The sequence below is a fragment of the Trichechus manatus genome, unplaced genomic scaffold (genome assembly GCF_000243295.1).
Source record: "Trichechus manatus latirostris isolate Lorelei unplaced genomic scaffold, TriManLat1.0 scaffold00356, whole genome shotgun sequence".
NCBI lineage: Eukaryota > Metazoa > Chordata > Mammalia > Sirenia > Trichechidae > Trichechus > Trichechus manatus.
The window spans coordinates 582,415-603,645 of record NW_004444292.1 but is presented as its reverse complement, the minus strand read 5'-3'; the positions used below and the strand labels follow the sequence as shown (position 1 = coordinate 603,645).

General features: G+C 39.3%; 1 protein-coding gene across 4 annotated transcripts in view; it reads left to right on the top strand.

Annotated features, from left to right (window-relative positions):
- Nucleotides 1-512: 512 nt before the first annotated feature.
- Nucleotides 513-21,231, top strand: part of ZMYM5 (zinc finger MYM-type containing 5) — a 45,149-nt gene continuing 24,430 nt past the window's right edge. The window contains exons 1-3 of one of the 4 annotated variants that reach the window (XM_023725694.1): nt 513-626; nt 1,615-1,682; nt 6,525-6,678. The gene's annotated coding sequence lies outside the window, so the exon portion shown is untranslated. Of the gene's footprint in view, nt 627-957; nt 1,143-1,463; nt 3,863-6,524; nt 6,679-21,231 lie in introns of those variants that run through there. The other 3 variants (XM_023725695.1, XM_023725696.1, XM_023725693.1) reach the window with 3 other exon arrangements.

Below are 21,231 nucleotides of genomic sequence, written 5' to 3'. Positions count from 1 at the left end.
CCAGGGGATTCAAGGAATGGACTGGGAGGGTACTCGGGGCATCGAGGCTGGGTCTCTCCTCAGGCAAAGACGTTCCGGGCCGCTACAGGGGCCTGCGTGCCCAGGGCGGAGCGAAGGAGGACAACGCCAGCCTCGGTCTCTCACTGTCCTCGGCTTGGGGAGCCCGCTGGTGCTCCTGAGAGCCAGCCGGCGTCCGGTGCACTAGCGCATACAGCTCAGGTCTGCCAGACTGAGACGGCCTAGGTGCCCTGGGGGCGGTGTACCGAGGGGAGGGGACAAGGAAGGGGCGGCAGGCATGGCGTGAAATGGAAACGTCGAGGGGTGCGGCCTGTGTCTGATGGATAACCCTTTGGACCACTTCATCGAGGAGAGGGTCCTGAAGGAAGGCAGATCGAGCCAATTGACGTGCCGGGAGCGCCGCGGCCCGCCTTCCCCGCCAGCCAATGAGGGGCGGGGGCGGGGCCTCCCCTGGCTTTGCTGCGCCGCCAGCGCCTCCTCCTCTTCCTCCTCCTCTTTCTCGTCAGCGATAAACCCGGGACTGGACCGAGTGGAGTTGTGCGTGTTACCGAAACGGGGGTGGGCCTGGGGAGGGGAGGTTCGCTCCGCGGAGCTGCAGCCAGAACCGGGTGAGGTTTGCCCCACTGTCTTCCAGTCCAGATCCGCTGATAAATGAGGGTGGCTGGGAGCAGCGCTGCTTCCGGAGGAGGCGGAGGTGGAGGCCGCTGGGGAGGCAGAGATGGGTTAGGGAGCCTCCCACCCACCCGGAATTAATGCCCTGCGGCGCTACCTCCGTCGCCGCTGCCGCGCAGGGTCTTTGGGGGCTCCTCCGGGAGCCACTCATGTTACCGGTGCCTTTCCGGGCGGCCCGAAGGGCCGGGAGGGCGGGGTGAGACGGGGGTCGCTCGGGGCGGGGGTGGCCCCGGGCGGCGTCCTTGGGGAGGTTGCTGAGGTATTTTCCTTTGTTTTCTGCGGGCGGAGGCGAGGAAGGGGCACCTCTGTTCGCGCTCCCGCTTTCCGGGCTGCAGTCCCCAAGTTTTTCGGGGCGAGGGCTGCCGCCACTTCCCTGCCGGGTCCCTACTTAGCTCTGATCGCTCTGACCCTCTCTAGCGCTGCGCGGCTGCGGCTCGTAACGTCTTACTTGGGTGAGTTTCTTCTAATGGCGAACATGGAGCCAGTTGTTGACTGTGGGGAAGGGGCGCAAACCTCAGGCTTAGGACAGCTGCTTGGGGCAAATATGGGGCATATTGGTCCAGCAGGGATGCGAACCGCCCCTTACCTGGGATTTGGCTCTGGAGTGACGGGGATGATGCTGGGTGGGTAAATTTAGGCAGGAATACAATCCCTTCTCCAACCTTCCGTTAAGTATTTCGCATTGTGAGGTAGTTGTGGTTCTTAATCTTTTTTTTTTTTTTTTGGTTTTTTTTTTTAAATATTTTATTGTACTTCAGGTGAAGGCTTAAACATGGCTTCTCTACAAAATTGAGGTGGGGGAGGGTAGAAAAGCTCCCAGACTCCTTGACCACTTAAACCTTTGCCTCCTGCCACTGGTGGTTAACAGTTGGTGCTGCCTACAGGTCGGAAGTAAATCATTCTTATTTCTCCTCTCATTTTAAGACCAGGAACCATCCTCAGCCCTGTTTGGTGAACCATTGGCAGAAATTAAGAAGGAAAACATCCTCATTGTGAGTCATTTTACCTCGCTTTTCTAATAGACTTGGTGCCATAGTTGGGTGTTCTTCCTGTGGGATTTGTGTTTCTGTTACCTTGAAGGGGAAGAGCTAATTGCCTGGGTAGCAGCTGTCCCCACAGTCAAGGCAGGGTAGTTTCTGGGAAGAAACTGGGAGCAGGCGCTGGTATTTACACCACTGGTACTCCTTGGAGTTCTCAAGTAAGACTTGAAGTTAATTCCTTTTTAACTGTTTCGCCTTTAGCATTTTTTTCTTGTTTTTCAATTAATAAAATTAATTTTTATTTCTTCGCTGATGGATTTTTAAAACTCCTGAGTTTTCTGTTTTCTTAAGCTTGAGGAAAAGAGACTCTTTCATATGTTTGCTTTATAATTGAGGAAGATGGTTAATTATGTACCCTGACATTTCTCCAGCTAGTATGTTTATGAGATCTAATCAGTCAGAGGCTCTCCAAAATGCAAGGAGGTTGATAAATACATTTTCTGGCAGAGCACTCATTCTTGGACACAGTTCTATACTGTGAAAGAGGGTGCAACAATTTGTGGTGGACAGCAGTTTTTGCCAAAGTAGTGCCAAATGGTCAAAAAAAAAATGTTATTGGAAGCTATTAGATGTTTGCTGAATTGGCTATGATAAGATGACCACTGGAGGATAGTATTTTTAGGACAAAACCTTATATTAAGTACTCACTAAAAAGGAGTCCCTGGGTACTGCAAACAGTTAATATACTTGGCTGCTAACCAAAAGGTTGGATGTTTGAGTCCACCCAGAGGCACTTGGGAAGAAAGATCTGGTGATCTATTTATGAAAAATCAGCTGTTGAAAGCTGTATGGAGCACAGTTCTACTCTGACACATATGGGGGTGCCATGAGTATAATCAGTTCTACAGCAGCTGATTTTTTATGCTATTCAACGTACAGGGCACTGATGATTGTAATTGCTGTGAATAAGTTGTACACCTGTTAAAAAAAAAAAAAAGTGTAGCTGCCGAGGGTGCTTATGTACAGCCAAAAACCTCACGGGATTTGGTTTCTTGGTTTGGAGGTTTAGGGTCATGGTTTCATGGAACATACCAGTTAGTTCTGATAACCTGTTTAGTGCTTCTGTTCTACCTTCTAATTTGTTGTGTAGTGCTTGGGGTCTTAAAAGCTTGCAAGTGGCCATCCAAGGCACAAGAATTGGTCTCTGCCTGAAGGGAGCTACAGAGGAAGAAGGAGAGTCAGGAATTGGAGGAGGATATGGAATGTGTGGCTAATTGCCTCCATGAACAGCTGCCTCCTTTGCCATGAGACCAGAAGAACTGGATGGTGCCCAACTACCATTAGTGAACATTTTGATCAAAGATTCTATAGAAGAATCCTTGTAAGGAGGAAAATGCAGAAAAGAATTTCAAATTCTTACTGTCTCCAGACTTCTGGAGCCAGGAGGGTTGGCTGAATCCCTGAAACTATTGCTCTAAAATAATCTTTAAACCTTAAACACCCCTGACATCTTCTTAAAACCAAATAGTAGTTTAGCTTAACTAGTAAAAAAAAAGTCTGCCTTGAGCATTATACTCTTTTAAAAGAGCTATCTATATGGGATCAAAGTGACAACAGCAACTTGAAAGATCAGCTAGGAACCTTAGTGGGCGATTAATTTATGTCAGTAGGGGGAGAAACAACTCAAAAAAAGAGGGTGAGAGTGGTTTAACACAACTCGAAGAAATTACACAGTGTCACTAAATGGTACATGTAGAAACTGTGGAGTTGGTGTATGTTTTGCTGTATATATTCTCAACAACGACAAAGTAAAATTTTTTAAAAAGTGCAGAGCATTGTCTTGTATTTTGTTTAATCCTCACAACAGTTCTGCATGGTTTTTTTTTTTTTTAGCGCTGCTTATATGCCAACACAGTTCTTAGCATTTTAACATGTATTAAATCATTTAGTCTTCACAGCAACTCAATAAGGTAGGTACTATAATGTTTCATAAAAATGGAGATACAAAAGTGCATGTATTTGTAGCATTAAGACAAAATGAGATATTGTTATGCATGTTTTAATTGGTGAAACTTCAGCTTTTTAATCAGGTGTTCGTTGAATTAAGAATGCTCAGTTGTGATGAAAAGGAATGAGATCAAAGAAAAGGTATAAAATCCTGAACCTTTACTTTTGAAGATTATAGCTAAAAGGTAAGGTGTAATTAGGAATCGTGATATATTTTGTTTGAGTGAACATGGCTATCCTCTCCCAGTAGCAGGTATCAGGAAAAACTTTTTGGAAGATAGCACAAAACAGTTAACCTGGCAGCAAAGGTCTAAAATTTTATTAACTCTAACTTTTAGTTAAAACATCTGAGTGTGTTGTTTTTTTAAACCTTATTGTGAAATATGCAGTCAGCAAAGTTTATAAAACAAATGGCTAGCTTATATTACTGTAAAGCAGACTCCCTGAATACTTGGGTAACCTCTTCCAAGATTATAAAATAAAATGTTACACATATGCTAGAAACCTTCCACGTGCCACTGACCTTTATGATAATTACTTTTTGTTTTTGCTTATAGTTTACCACCTAAGTATGAATCCCTAAACCTGCGTTTTTGTTTTGCTTGTTTTTGAACTTTATATAAAAAGTTTTAAATGGTTATGTGTGTTTTTGCGTTTGGCTTCTTTCATTCAACATTGTGAGGCTGATCTGTGTCATTGCATGTAGCTACTATTTGCTGTATTGTATTCTAGAGTATGAGTATGCCACAGTCTATTTTTTCTAATATTGAGAAGCATTTTGGTTGTTTCCAGTTGGAAATAATGCTGCTATGAACTCGTACATTTATACATCTATTTCTAGTGTGTACATATGCCTGATAGTGGAATCTGGTCCAACTCTCATTAAAGAAATTCTTGTTTTACAAATGAAGAAATTTTAAGCCAGAGAGAGTAGCAAAATAATTCAGGGTCACACTACTTAATGGGAAGTTGGGATTAGAACAGTTGTGTTGTTGTGTGTAGGCGAGTCAACTCCAGCTCATAGCAATCTATATGACGAGTAGAACTGCCTCATACGATTTCCTAGGCTGTGATCTTTATGGGAACACATAGCCAGGTCTTTTCTCCCGCAGAGCAGCTGGTGGGTTTGAACTGCTGACCTTTCAGGCTAGTAGTTGAGTGTTTAATCATTGAGCCACCAGGGCTCCTTAGAGTAGTTATATTATGCTGCTTCTGTTTTTTTTTTTTTTTCCTATTTCTTTTCCATCTATTATTTTCAAGCATAATAAGAATCTTTAAAGGGAGATAGTGAATTTTCCAAATGTGTTTTGATCTCATGATACAAGTATTCCATGAAACATATCTCATTTGATGCAGTTTTAAAGATAAATTCTAATTTCTTTAACCTGTCATTCAAAATATTTTCCACCTTGACTGTCACCATGCCTCTTCAGGCATCTTTGGTTGTCTGTCTGCTTCCTCCTATTTGATCATAGCATCCACTTTTCTGTTTTACTTTTTTCCTTGGGATTAATTAATTCCCTTATCATCAAGCAAAGTTTATCATGCTTTAAGGGAAAGCTTAAATATTATTTAGTTATCAAAACTTTAAAATGTTTCCAGAATTATGGGCCAAACAAATCTTCATTTATAATTTGCATATTCATAATTACTGTTGAGTTGGAGCATATTTTCATGTTTATTGTCCATTTGTGTTTATTTCTCTTTATTAATTGGTAATATTCTGTTTTTGCCTTTTTTTTTTTTTCTTTTTAAAAGTGTTTTGTAAAATCTAAGTATTGTTCTTTTGAGTATACAAGGTAAAATAGTTTCTCCAAGTGAGTTGAGTGGCTAACATTTAAATATGTTTATGGTATTTTCCTTCAAAAAAATAATTAAAATATTTCTGTCATCATTTTTCCTTTAGGACATTTGGAATTTATGACATGGCATGGGACTGCATACTCATTCAATAATATAAAAGTGGTTTTTTTCCTTCTAATTGTTAAACAGTTTTAGCATCAAAAGCTTAGCACTTAAACATAGCTGAAGTGCATGATGTCAAGTAGTGACATAAATTATTTTTAATGTAAAGTGAGTTGTCCCAGTATCATTTATTGAATGATCTTTTTGTCACTAATTTGGTATACCTATTGGGGTCTTCTTTTTATTTATTCCTCTTGGGGTCTGCTGAGTTTTTTGGATCTGTAGATTAAAGTATTTATCAAATTTGTAAATTTTTTTGAAGTGGTGTAAGACAGCATTTATTTATTGTGTTCATGATTTTTTGTGTCAGGAATTCAGGCCGGGCACAGTAGGGATGACTGGTCTATGCTGCATGTATATGGCATCAACTGCTTGAGTGGGTGGAATGGCTCAACAGGGGCCATATGTCTGGGGCCTCAGTTCTCCATTCACTGTCTGCTGGGGCTGGAATGTCCAAGATGGCTCCATCAATCCCAAGTCTAGTACCTGGCCTGGGATGGCTCAAAGAGTGGAGAACTGGCTGACATTGCTCTCTCCCTTGTGGTCCCGGGTAGTTGCACTTCTTACATGGCAGCTGGCTTCTGCTAGAGTGAGGTTTCTAATAGAGTGCTTAAATAGGCCCAGGCAGAATTGTGAACATTTTTGACCATTGTTTCTTTAAATGTTCTCTCTTCCCAATTTCCTATCACCTTCCCTCCTGAGACTTTAATTACAGGATGGTAGATGGCTTAAAAGGAGCCCTGGTTAAGTGCTCGGCTGCTAACCGAAAGTTCAGTGGATCGAATCCACCAGCTGCTCCACAGGAGAAAAGACCTGATGATCTGCTTCTGTAAAGATTACGCCCTAGGAAGCCCTATGACGCAGTTCCACTCTGTCCTATAGGATCCGTTTGAGTAGATTCTGACTTGACTCTGACTTGACGGCAGAGGGTTTGGTTTCCTTTTGGTTCTGCGTACGTGTATTTCCTTTATGGACAGCAAAAATCAAGCACAAGTGTTTCACCATGGATTTATATTTGATGCGAAAGAATTTTAAGGTATTTTGTTCTCAAAAAATGTAAACAAGCTTGATTCTGAAAATGAGATTTGGATGTGTTAACAGAAATACGTAAGTGCCAGTTCATGGAATAATACTGAGGTGAAGTTGCAGGTTTAGAACACAAGAAAGTATGGTATAATTAAAATAAAGTGAAGGGGAAAGTCTCAGCCTCTTCACTTTACAACTTATAGCAATGCCTTTGTGTATGTTACTTTGGCAGTAGTTGCCAAGTACTGTAGTCATTGCCTGAATTCAGTGGGAATTTGGAAATGAATAAACTGAATGAAAGTTTGCATTTGGTTCTTTTAAACTTTGAAAACTACTTCCTCCACCTCAACCCGAAGAGGGAGATTTTGCCTAGAAGGGGTGATGTTGATCTTGAGTTGAGGAAGACTGTGAATGGCTTGGGCAACTAATTAAGACTTATGGAAACAATTTTATTCCATAAATATTATTGAGCACCTACTATGTGACCAGTTGCATTCTGTTAATTTTATTAAGGCTATATCTTGTGAATAGTGGGCCAGCACTGTCATCTGTCCGACGATCAGAACAGTTTTTCACCTTCAACTCTGATGCTGCTATTCTAGGATCTTAATTTCTAACCTGTTTTTCATTATCAATTCTGTAAGACGTGTAGACAAAATTAAATTAAGTTAGTTTGTGTGATTACCAGCACTACAGAGCAATTTTAATTACCTAAAGGTTTGAATAGAGTTGAATGTTAAGGTCATTGGTTAAATAAAATTTTTGTTTTAATTTGTACTTTGATATTAAGCCCTTAAATCACTTACAGATAATTAGGATTTGGCATTATCAAGATTTGTGTTTTTAATTGTGGTGAAATATATATAACAAAGCATTTGCCATTTAAACCATTTTTTACGTGTTAAACCCAGATTTTTGTTAGTTTTTGTCATTTTCTAAATTTTCATCCCAGCATGATATGTGACCTTGGTTCTACAATTTTTGGATTGTTTTGTTTACTTCAATCACTTATATAACTATATAGGACTACAGAATTAAACTAACTTTAACTTTTCTTTCTGTTATTCTGAGTATTCCTATTTAAATGACTTTTATGGAGGCCTGTTTTCTTTCCAAATTAATTTTATTTTAATTTAAAATATTTTCATGGTGAAGTATTTTAAAGTATGTTACAGACATTGTGATACTTCAGCCCTAGTTTAGTATGTTTTTATAAAAATGACTTTCCCTGTAAAGCCAAATAAGTATAATATCACCTCAAGAAAATAACAGGAGCTTCTTAATATATCCATTCCCCAGTCTGTTCAAATGCCCCCAGTTGTCCCCAAGTAGTTTATTCAAAGTAGAATCCATACATTGCATCTGCCTGTTATGTTCTTTAAGTCCCTTTCTTCTGGATGCTGACTTGCTGGATAATTTTTCCTAAAGAAGGATTGATCTCATTGCTTCTTCATGCTGTCATTTACTGTGTTCATTTAAATCTTATAAATCTTGTATTCTGGAAATTATGTCTAAAGGGTCGATTTTTATAAAGAATATACCATAGGTGATGTTGTATAATTAATATTGCATCACCTCGGGAATTACATAATTGGTTGTCACACTATTTGTGATTCTAAAACAACTGGATTAAGGTAGTGACAGCCTGATCCCTCCATTATGCAGTTAATGTTTTTTTCCTTGCCTTACCAGAAAGTAATCTATGTGATACTAATTTCGATATGATACAAATACAGAATTCTCTGTCAGCTATTCAGTTAAAGATTTTAACACCAATATTTGCCTGAATCAGTAACTTTATTGTTGTTGTTAGTTGCCATTAAGTTGATTCCTACTCATAACAACCCATGAACAGAGTACAGCTGTTCCATAGGGTTTTGGGAAGCCGATTGCCAGGCCTGTCTTTCATGGTGCCTCTTGGGGGGGTTCAAGCCACCCAGGGAAACCTACAACTTTATTAGGGGTCACAAAATGATTTTTTTAAGTTCTGCATTTTATTAACTGAGGTTCTATAAAGTTTTAGGTCCTCCTGCTGATCTTGTCGTTTCAGCCATGATCAAACAGTTTTCCATTGCTCGTCGAAAAGCAACTTGTGTTTATGTGTTTCCCATAATGTCTTCCCTTTGCCATCTCTAGTAATTCCTGTCCCTGGTTCTTTCCCTCTTCTATCCTCAAAGGCGTTACTTTGCTGTTTTTATCTATTTCTCCAGGATGTTAATGCTCGTGTAGAGTGCTATATCTAGCTTTTAGTAATGGATATTATTTCAACCAGAAAGTTTTCGTAGGATATGAAGTGATATTTCACATTTTATGGTAGTAGCTTGATGAAATGATGGGATTTGGGTGTGTTACTGACTCAGTTGTTACCACTTAAGAAAAGCCATTTTTCTCAGCTGATTATTTACAACTTGATAATAGTAGAAAGCACCTGGTCTTGGTGCCAGCCACATTGGGTTCAAATCTCTGCTCTCTTATTTACTTTGGCAAGTCACTTTATCTCTGAGCCTTTATTATACATACTTTATAAATGAATAAATATGTCTGTCTTCCCACAATTGTTCAGAGGATTGAAAAAAGTATAAAAATATGTAAAGTGCTTGGCCCATAAGTTATGGAACACACAGTTAATGGTAGCTGTAATTGTCTTTATTTTTTTTTTGCTCTAACCCCTAGATTCCCTCAGCTTTATCTTCCAGACTTTTTACAGAGTTTTCCATTTCTGCTGCTAAACTTTTAATTTTTGTCAACTCTTTTGTAAGTGTTAATTTTTTCTGGCCTTCTGCTCAGCACTTATCCATCAAGAGTACTAGGGATAGTTTTGTGGTTTTTCATTTTCTCGTATGATTTCTTTTTCTTTTGTTCCTTTTCTCTTTGTAATCTGTTTTTCATGTTAGAGGCTTTCCTCATATTTTGGTAATCCTTGACTGGTCTACAGTTAAGAATTGGGGACTAGAAAGCAGATTGGAAGAATAAGGATGGAACTTCAACTTGAAGCTTCACTGTAGTGTGAACTGTTGGCCAGTTACTGGGGAACCTCATGGAAGTCAGTATCTTCAAATCTTTCCTTTTTGTTGGCTCCTAGTTTCACAAACCCTGGTGGTGCAGTGGTTAAAGGGCTCGGTTGCTAACTGACAGGTTGGTGGTCTGAACCCACCAGCCACTCTGCGGGAGAAAGATGTGGCAGTCTCCTTCCGTAAAGATTACAGCCTTGGAAACCCTATGGGGCAGTTCTCTTCTGTCCTGAAGGGTCACTGTGAGTCAGCATTGCCTTGATGGCAATAGATTTGGTTTTGGTTTAGTTTCAAAGCAGAGAGTTTTGCATGGAAGATAGAACTCTGGCTGCCAGCTCTCTGAGAATGAAGTGGGATAGGGGAGCATTTTATATGCATAGTACTGAGGCATTCAGTGTGCTTGGTGAACCAAAGTAAAAGATCCTGTGTCTTATCCTCTCCAAAGAGCTCTAGTGGCACAAATAGATAAGCTCTCAGCTGCTAACCTAAAGGCTGGCGATTTGAACCCACCCAGCACAGCTCCATGGGAGAAAGAGTCTGTAAAGGTTACAGGCCAAGAACATCCTATGGAGCAGTTCTACTCTGTCACATGGGGTTGCTATGAGTCGAAAATGACTGAACAACACTTGACAGCAACAACACCATCTCCTCCAAAGACAGATTTATACCCGAGTAGGGAGAGGCCTGTTGCCATCAACATGGAGAGAGGGAAAGGATCTAAGATCCTCCAACCTCCTTCTTTGAGCCACCTACCTTCTGTTCTAGGGGTACCTGGTACTTCAGGTTCCTGAACCTTTTGAGGATTCTGCAGCATAAATCAGGATGTTTCTCAGCTTTTTCCACCACTATTTTAGAGTTTGGCTGTCTCAGGTCTGCTGAGTTAATTAACTGCTCCTCTGTATACTCTTCAGCTTCTAAGATTTTGTTGCTTTTATTTTTTTCTCTTGTTCTTCCCTTCCTTGTGGGTTTATGGCTTTTGTTTTCTTCTTTCCTTTTTTTTTTAAAGATCTTTACTGTTGTTTCGAGCTCTGATAGCACAGTGGTTAAGAGCTCAGCTACTAACCAAAAGGTTGGCAGTTCGAATCCACCAGCTGCTTCTTGAAAACACTATGGAGCGGTTCTACTCTGTCCTATAGGGTTGTTATTAGTTGGAACTGACTCAACAGCAGCTTTTTTGTTTTTTGTTTTTTACATTATTTACATGGAGTCTTAGAAGAGAGTGAACTTGGTTGTGTGTGATCAGTCCACCACCTTAATTGCTACTAGGCTGTTGATTTCTAGACAGTAATTTTGTACCTACCCGTTGACCCATTGCTATCAAGTTGGTTCCAACCCATAGCGACCCTAGAGGACAGAGTAGAACCACCCCATAGGGTTTCGAAGGAGCAGCTGGTGGATTTGAACTGCTGACCTTTTGGTTAGCAGCTGTATCACTTAACCACTGTGCCAATAATTCTCTTGTTGTTTGGGGTATTCAGCTGATTCTTCTATTATCTCATTACATTTGCTGGTACATCTAAAACAATGGCACACCTATATTTTGTTGCTGATTTTAAATGGAAATGCTTATAGTATTTCCGTATTAAACATGAAATTGGTTTTAGGATTGAGATTATTTTTGTATAAAATATTTTTATTTTAAGATTATCTGTCTATTTCTATTTTGTTAATAACCTTTAAAAATTAGATCTGATGACCCAGCAATCCCAATCCTAGGTATACACCCAGAAGAAGTGAAAGCAAGAACAAAAACAGAAACCTGTATACCAGTGTTCATTGTAGCACTTTTCACAATAGCTAAAATGTAGAAACAACCAAGATGTCCATCAACAAATGTGGTATATACATAGAAAGGAGTATTACTCAGCCATAAAGAGAAATGAAATCTTGATGCATGCCACAACATTGAGGACCCTTGAAAACATCATGCTGAGCTAAATAAGTCAGTTGCAAAAGGACAAATACTGTATGATCTCACTTATGTGAAATAAGCAAATACATAGAAAAGAAAGATTGTATGTAGTTACCAGTGGTGGGAGGGAGGGGGGAAGGGAGTTTTTGCCTAGGAGACATTTCAGTTTTATAATGGTGATAGAATAATTTCGAAAAGTGTAGCAATAAGGGTTGCATGACATGAAGAATGTAATTAGTGTCACTGAATTATACATGTAGAAATTGTTGAATTGGTGATTATTTTCTTGTGTATATTTTCACCACAATTTAAAAAATATTTTCTCTGTATATATATATTTGTATATGTATGTTTGATGTGTGTGTATTCATAGAGGTGCTGTAAAACATGTTCTGAAACTCCTTAGTAATAAACAACAGTTTTTGTAGCATACATCCTGGTTGTCTTTATAGAGCCTAAAAAATGTTATAGGTGACAAAAAGTGAACCTTTGAAACAATATTTTTAAATGCTTTCTTTCTAAAAACAAAGTATTTAAAATCACTTTTGAGGGTTGTAATTTTTGGAAGATTCCTAAGTAGGTAAGTTTACCTTTTTCATCACATGCTAATCTTATATGTCAACATTTCTGTTTTAACTGACTACAGTAGAATATGTGAGTTCTACTTAGTTTTATAGAAATATGATTGAATATTGAACAGGTATTAAATTATTCCACAGCGTGTCTGTCAGTTTGTCGTACTGTGGTGGCTTGCATGTTCCTGTGATGCTGGAAGCTATGCCACCAGTATTTCAAATACCAGAAGGATCACCCATGGAGACAGATTTCAGCATTTCTTGAGGTGAAAGAACTGAAGAGAAAAAAATGCAAGCCTAGAGTTGTAATACTGAAGGATTTTGTGGACAAAATATTGAACGACACAGGAAGCTTCAAAAGAAGATGGAAGGAATATAGAGTCACTGTACCAAAAAGAATTGATCAACATTCAGCCATTTCAGGAGCTAGCGTATGATTAAGAACCAGTGGTACTGAAGGAAGAAGTCCAAGCTGCACTGAAGGCATTGGCGAAAAACAGGGCTCCGGGAGTTGATGGAATACCAGTTGAGATGTTTCCACAAACGGATGCAGCGCTGGAGGTGCTCACTCGTTCTTGCCAAGAAATTTGGAAGATAGCTACCTGGCCCGCCAGCTGGAAGAGGTCCATATTTGTGCTCATTCCAAAGAAAGGTGATCCAACAGGATGCAGAAATTTTTGAACAGTATCATTAATATCATATGCAAGTAAAATTTTCTGATGATCATTCAAAAGTGGTTGCAGCAATACATCGACAAGGAACTGCCAGAAATGCAAGCTGGATTAAGAAGATGATATGGACAGAGGGATATCATTGCTGATGTCAGATGGATCTTTGCTGAAAGCAGAGAATACCAGAAAGATGTTTACCTGTGTTTTATTGACTATGCCACAGCATTCGAGTGTGTGGATCGTAACAAATTATAGATAACATTGCGAAGAATGGGAATTCCAGAACACTTCGTTTTGCCCATGCAAAACCTGTACACAGACCAAGAGGCAGTTGTTCGAACAGAGCAAGAGTATACTGCATGGTTTAAAATCAGGAAAGGTGTGTGTCAGGGCTGTATCCTTTCACCATATTTATTCAGTCTGTATGCTGAGCGAATCTGAGAAGCTGGATTGTATAAAGAAGAATGCAGCATCAGGATTGGAGGAAGATGCATTAACAACCTTCAATATGGAGATGACACAGCTCTGCTTACTGAAAGTGAAGAAGACTTGAAGCACTTGCTGATAAAAATAAAAGACCACAGCCTTTAGTGTGGATTACACTTCAACATAAAGAAAACAAAAATCCTCTCAACTAGACCAATAAGCAACATCATGATAAACAGAGAAAAGATTGAAGTTGTCAAGGATTTCGTTTTACTTGGATCTTCCATCAGCACCCATGGAAGCAGCAGTTAAGAAATCAAATGACGTATATTCCATTGGGCAGATCTGCTGCAAAAGGCCCCTTTAAAGCGTTGAAAAGCAAGGATGACAGTTTGAAGACTAAAGTGTGCCATGGTATTTTCAGTCACCTCATATGCATGCAAAAGCTGGACAATGAATAAGGAAAACCAAAGAATTGACACCTTTGAATTATGGTGTTGGCAAAAAATATTGAATATCCGTGGTCTGCCAGAAGAATGAGCAAATCTGTCTTCGAAAAAGTTCAGCCAGAATGCTCCTTAGAAGCAGGGATGAGGAGACATCATCTCACGTACTTTGGACATTTAATCAGGAGGGATCAGTCCCTGGAGAAAGACATCATGCTTGGCAAGGTAAAGGGTCAGCGAAAAAGAGGAAGACCCTTAACAAGATGGACTGACACAGTGGCTTTAACAATGGACTCAAACATAACGATTGTGAGGATGGCACAGGACTGGATAGGGTTTTGTTCTTGTACATAAGGTAGCTATGATTTGGGACTGACTCGACGGCACCTAACAACAACGTTAAATTATTCTTTTTTTTTTAAATTGGAGATCATTTCAGGAAATTTAATGATACTCAGTTATAACTTGAATTCAGCAAAATTATTTGCAGCTTTTGAAAAGCGTGTTTTAAAAATTATGATATATTTCTAAAAGTAATCCAACAGAAGAGAGCTAAAGTACAACAGGGTATTTGCAAAAGGTTAATGCGCTAGCTACTAACAAAAAGGTGGGTGTTTTTCAAGGCGCCTCAGAAGAAAGTCCTCTCAATCCACTTCTCAGAAATCAACCATGGTAACCCTGTGGAGCAAAGTTCTACTCTGACACATACGGGGTTGCCATGAGTCAGAATTGACTCGACGGCGACAGATTTTAAAGTACCTTTATTGATATATTCGTTTTAATGTTAACTGTTTTTCCTTATCCCTAATTAAAGATTCTGCAAGGTTGTTACCCATTCTCTAGAGAATTATCTAGAGATAGTTTGCATGTAAGAGTCTTGCTTGGGTTTCAGTCTAACTTTTTGTTATGTTGTCAGTTGCTGTCCATTCGATTCGGACTCGTGGCGACCCCATGTGTGCAGAGTAGAACTGCTTTAGAGTTTTCAAGGCTATGACTTTTCGGAAGATCACCAAGCCTGTCTTCCAAGGCACCTCTGGGTGGGTTCGAACCACCAACCTTTCAGTTAGTAGTCCAGCACTTAACCATTTGTGCCACCTAGGGAGTCCTAACTTTTTGTGTAGTGGTGTACAGATTTTCCTTAGATTTTACATTGGTGTATGTTGGTTTCAAGAAGCCCTGGTGGCACAGTGGTTAAGCACTTGGCTGCTAACCGAAAGGTTGGTGGTTCGAACCCACCAGCTGCTCTGGAAGAAAGATGTGGCAGTCTGCTTCCATAAAGATTACAACTTTGGAAACCCTACGGGGCAGTTCTGCTCTGTCCTATAGGATCACTATGAGTCGAAATTTGACTTAATGGGTTTGGGGTTTTTTTGGATGTTGGTTTTGTTTTTTAACTGTGCTGAAATATATATAACAAAATATGCCATTTTTTTCTTTTTTTAAGAAGGTTTATAGAGCAAATTATTTTCTAATTGAACAATTAATATACATATTGTTTTGTGACATTGGTTGCCACCCCCATAACATGTCAGCACTCTCCCTTCTTGACCTTGGGTTCCCTGTTAGCAGCTTTCCTGTCCCTTCCTACCTTCTTGTCCTTGCCCCTGGGCTGGTGTGCCCATTTAGTCTCATTTTATTTTATCGGCCTGTCTAATCTTCAGCTGAAGGATGAACGTCAGGAGTGACTTCATTACTGAGTTAAAAGAGTGTCCGGGGGCCATGCTCTTGGGGTTTCTCCAGTCTCTGTCAGACCAATAAGTCTGGTCTTCTTTTTTTTTCAGTGAGTCAGAACTCTCTTCTACATTTTCCTCCAGCTCTGTCTGGAAACCTCTGTTGTGATCCCTACCAGAGCAATCCGTGGTGGTAGCTGGGCACCATCTAGTGCTGGACTCAATCTGGTGGAGGCTGTGGTAGTTGTGGTCCATTAGTCCTTCGGACTAATATTTCCCTTGTGTCTTTGGTTTTCTTCATTCTCTCTTGCTCCAGACAGAGTAAGACCAGTGGAGTATCTTGGATGGCCGCTCATAAGCTTTTAAGAACCCAGACACTATTCACCAAAGTAGGATGTAGAACATTTTATCATTTTAGCCATTTTTTAGTGTACAGTAGTGACATTAATTACATTTCGCCATGTTGTGCAGCTGTCACAGCTATATATTTCCAAAATTTTTCATCACCCCAAACAGAAATTCAGGACATATTAAGCAATAACTCCCTTTTCCTGGTGTGTGTTTTTAATAGTAATTTCATGGTATCAAAATGAAAATCAACTAATCGTCAAATATAGTTATAACTTGAGGGTGAATAAGGTATCACAAAATTAGGTAAATATTTTAAATTAGATGCCTGTTGAAATCCTAGGATGTGGGCAGAGTATTTGCTAGAATCCTGCTCATAGGGAAGAGGATTTGGGTTTTTTTTTTTTTTACAGTCTATTGTATGGTCCAGCTAGTGTGCTAGGGACTTGTATGTCCAGTTATCTCAGTAAAAACCCGGAAATCATGTTATTCCCACTTGACAGTGTACAGTTTAGAAAATTAAAGCTCAATGAAGTAAAGTAGTTTGCTCAGTGGTACACAGCTAATTGGCTAAACAGTAAGTTTTTCCCTCTGTTTTTGGACAATATTGTAGAGAGGATCAAAACTTTTACATGGTCTTGTGTTTATGGAATTAAAGTGTTTGGCTAAATTGTGTACACAATGGCTTCTGGTAGTCATTTAACTTATTTATTATCTGGAATTTGGAAATACGTGAATGCTTTTTCTTTTTACTGGAGAAGATGACTGTAGGTAGCTGAAGGTGAAGAATGTCCTTTCTCTTCTGTGCTTTTTCCTTTGAGAAGAGTAAAATAGGACCTAGCAGCCAGCCACCAAAGGCTACTGTGAAATCAGTTGTAGCTCTTCTTAAAATTATTTTCTTTTTTAGGTTTATTTGAATATAGGAAGGACTAAGAGAACTCATGTGTTAATAACAGCTCTTGTATTTCATAACTCTTTAGTATATGTAGGCTGGATTATTGCCTCTTTCTTTTGAACATCCACCTCATAAATGACACTACTCTGCTTGATGAATGAGTGTTAACCATGGTCCTGATTTTTGTGTTTCTTTTGTAAACCTTTTAAATAGGTCCGTTTGGTTTGTTATTTATTTTTGAAACATCCTTACTTGAATGTTGGTTTTGTTATTTTAATGAATTGACTCATCTTAATAAAAGATGAGTAATTTGTTTCTTTATTGTTTTACACATTAATTGCATAAAATGTAGTAGTTTTGAAATGGATTCTGTAGTCAGACTCTGCTCTTTCCTGCATTGAAGACTTGGGCAGGTTACTTCTTTTGAGTCTTAGTTTCCTAATTGGTAAAGCTAGAATAATAATAGTTCCTATCTCACTTAAGTAAAATTAATGGGTTAATATGTTTAATGGCATAGTCCATATTAGAATATATTTTACCTATTATTGCCTGTTATTACCTATTATCTATTAAAATCAGTCTGAAAATTTTTTTAGAGTAAAAATGTTACTTAACATATTTCAGTATGAGATGTTTAAAATGGAATAATGACTGCTTAAGTGAGTTTTCTTAATCATTAAACACTTACCTATTCCCCCTTTAGGCTCTTCAGTTTTTACTGTACTGAGAAAATGGAGGCCAGCATATATAACTACCTCAACTCCCCATCATTTCTGCATATCTATATTATAATCATTCTTATTTTTTCTCCTCTTACCTTTGAGGTAGAGGTGACTATTAAACATTATTAACTTCACTATCACCAGCATGATAGTGGCTTTAAGGATTTTACACTAAAAGTCCATAGCATAATGTCAGGTACAAAAGAACTTAAACTTCCTGGATGAGGACAAGAAAGTTCAGAAAAGTTTAATCATGTAGTTATGTTGGAAACAAAGAATTCAAAAATCAGTAACAAGAGACACTAAGGAAATAAGGATTGGACCATATCATTCACTTTAATAGATAAAAGTACATGGAGTATAAGGACTTGAATATACATTTCACCAAAGAGGATATACAAATGACCGCTAAACACATGAGCCGTCAGAGAGATGCAAATCAAAACCACAATGAGATACCACCATTTCACTCTCACAAAGTAGGATGGCTAAGGTTAAAAAAAAAAAAGGAAGTTGACAAATACTGGTGAGGATGTGGGGAAATTAGAACCCCCGTCCGTTGCTGATGGGGATACAAAATTGTGGAAACCAGTGTGGTGGTTCCTCAAAAAACTAAAAACAGAACTACCATATGAACAACACAGGAATTCCACTCCTAAATATAAACCCAAAAGACTTGAAAACAGACTTAAAAACCAGTATTCATTGCAGCATTATTGACAGTAGCCAAAAGGTGGAAACAACCTAAATGCCCATTGATGGATAAATGGATAAAAAAAATTGATACATACATGTAATGGAATACTTCTCAGCCAGTAGGAGAAATGAAGTCCTGATACATGCTACAACACAGATGGAGCTTGAAGACTTGTTAAGTGAAATAAGGTGATCACAATAGAACAAATAATTGTATGATGTAACATATAAAAAGACAAGAAGAGGCAAATGTATAGAGACCTAAGCTTATTAATGGTTACCAGGGACAGGAGAGAGGGGGAAGAAGGGTTATTGCTCATGCAGCACTGAGCTGCTGTGTACAGAGATGGAAAGTTTGCATTGATTAAGGGAATAGTTGCACGGCTCATTAATTGATGTCAATGAGTTGTAAACCTCTAAAAAGTTGATTTGGCAAATGTGTGATATATGTCTTTTATAATAGCAACAACAAAAAACAGCTAATGTGGCTGCTTGTGTACAACCAAACAAACACCCCATGGGATTTGGTTTCTTGGTTTGGAGGTTTATGATCATGGTTTCATGGGACTTCCCAGTTAATTGGCCTGATACCGTGTTTAGTGCATCTGTGCTACTTCTGGTTCGTTGAGTAGTGCCTGGGGTCTTAAAAGCTTGCAAGCGGCCATCCTAGACACAAAAATTCGTCTCTATTTCCCTGGAGCAGCAGAGGAAAGAGGGTCAGGAATCAGGAGGGAGTGGACTGTGTGGCTGATTGCCTCAGTGAATAACTACCTCCTTTGCCCTGAGACCAGAGGAACCGAATGGTGCCCAGATACCATTACTGAACTTGGGTGTGTGTGTGTATGCTTTAGCTGAAAGTTTACAGAGTAAATTAGTTTCTTATTCAATAATTTATACACAGATTGTTTTGTGACATTGGTTGCAATCCCCGTGATTTGTCACCACTCTCCCCTTCTCCATCCCAGGTTCCCTATTTCCATCTGTCCATTTTTCCTATCCTTCCTGCCTTCTTGACATTGCTTTTGGGCAGGTGTTGCCCATCTGGACTCATATACACAGTTGAATTAAGCACGTTCCTCACATGTGTTATTGTTTTATAGACCTGTCAGATCTTTGGCTGCACCACGTGTCTGTCAGTTGGTCCTGCTATGGTGGCTTGCATGTTGCTGTGATGCTGGAAGCTATGCCACCGGTATTGCAAATACCAGCAGGGTCACCCCTGGTGGACATGTTTCAGCAGAGCTTCCAGATGCAGACAGACTAGGAAGAAGAACCTGGCAGTCTAGTTCTGAAAAAATTGGCCAGTGAAATCCTTAAGAATAACAGCAGAACACTGTCTGATATACAGTCAGAAGATGACCCCCTCAGGTTGGAAGGCACTCAAAATACGACTGGGGAAGTGCTGCCTCCTCAAAGTAGAGTTGACCTTAATGACATGGATGGAAGTAAAGCTTTCAGGGCCCTCATTTGCTGATGTGGCACGACTCAAAATAAGAGCTGCAAACATCCATTAATAATCAGAAGGCAGAATGTACAAAGTATGAGTCTAGGAAAATTGAAAGTCATCAAAAATGAAACCCATAAAGATCAATCTATTAGCCATTACTGAGCTGATATGGACTGGTATTGGCCATTTTGAATCAGACAATCATATGGTCTATGATGGGAATGACAAAGAGGAATGGCATCGCATTCATCATCAAAAAGAACATTTCAAGATTTATCCTGAAGTACAACAATGTCAGTGATAGAATAATATCCATACGACTACAAGAAAGACCAGTTAATACAGATTATTATTCAAATTTATGCACCAACCACTAGTGCCAAAGATAAAGAAATTGAAGATTTTTACCACCTTCTGTAGTCTGAAATTGATCAGACATGCAACCAGGATGCATTGAATATTACTAGTGATTGGAATGCAAAAGTTGGAAACCAAGAAGACTTGGTAGTTGGAAATTATAGTGTTGGTGATACAAAGGATGCTGGAGATCGCATGATAGAATTTTGCAAGACCAATGACATTCATTGCAAATACTGTTTTTCAACAACATAAACGGCGACTGTACACGTGGATTTCACTAGATGGAAAACAAGGAATCAGATTGACTACTACTATGGAAAGAGACGATGGAAAAGCTCAATATCAGTCAGAACAAGGCCAGGGGCCAACTGCACAACAGACCATCACTTACTCATAGCAAGTTCAAGTTGAAGCTGAAGAAAATTAAAATACCCCCACAAGAGCCAAAATACAATCTTGAGTATACCCCACCTGAATTTTGAGACCATCTCAAAAATAGGTATGAGTCCTTGAACACTACTGACCGAAGATCAGATGAGTTGTGGGATGACATCATACATGAAGAAAGCAAAAGGTCATTAAAAAGACAAGAAAGAAGACCAAAGTGGATGTCAGAAGAGACTCTGAAACTTTCTCTTGAATGTAGACTAGCTAAAGTGAATGGAAGAAATAACGAAGTAAAAGAGCTGAACAGAGGATTTCAAAGGGCAACTCGAGAAGACAGTAAAATACTACAGTGAAATATGCAAAAACCTGGAGCTAGAAAACCAAAAGGGAAGAACGTGCTCAGGATTTCTCAGGCTGAAAAAACTGAAGAAAAAGTTCAAGCCTCGAATTGCAGTTTTGAAGAATTGTATGGGCAAAATATTGAACAACGCAGGAAGTATCGAAAGGAGATGGAAGGAATACAGAGTCGGTGTACCAGAAGCAATTGGTGGATGTTCAGCCATTTCATGAAGTAGCATATGATCAAGAATCAGTGTTGAAGGAGGAAGTCCAAGCTGTATTAAAGGAACTGGGGAGAAACAAGGCTCTAGGAATTTGCGGAATACCAATTGAGATGTTTCAACAAATGGATGCAGCATTGGAGGTACTCACTCATCTATGCCAAGAAATTTGAAAGATGTTATCTGGCCAACCGACTGGAAGAGATCCATGTTTGTGCCCAAACCAAAGAAAGGTGATGCCGAAATTATCAAGCAGTATCATTAATATCACACACAAGTAGAATTTTGCTGATGATCATTCAAAAGCACATTGTAGCAGTACATTGATAGGGATCTACCAGATACTCAAGCTGAATTTAGAAGAGGATGTTGAATGTGGGATATCATTGCTGTTCTCAGATGGATCTTGGCTAAAAGAGAATACCAGAAAGATGTTA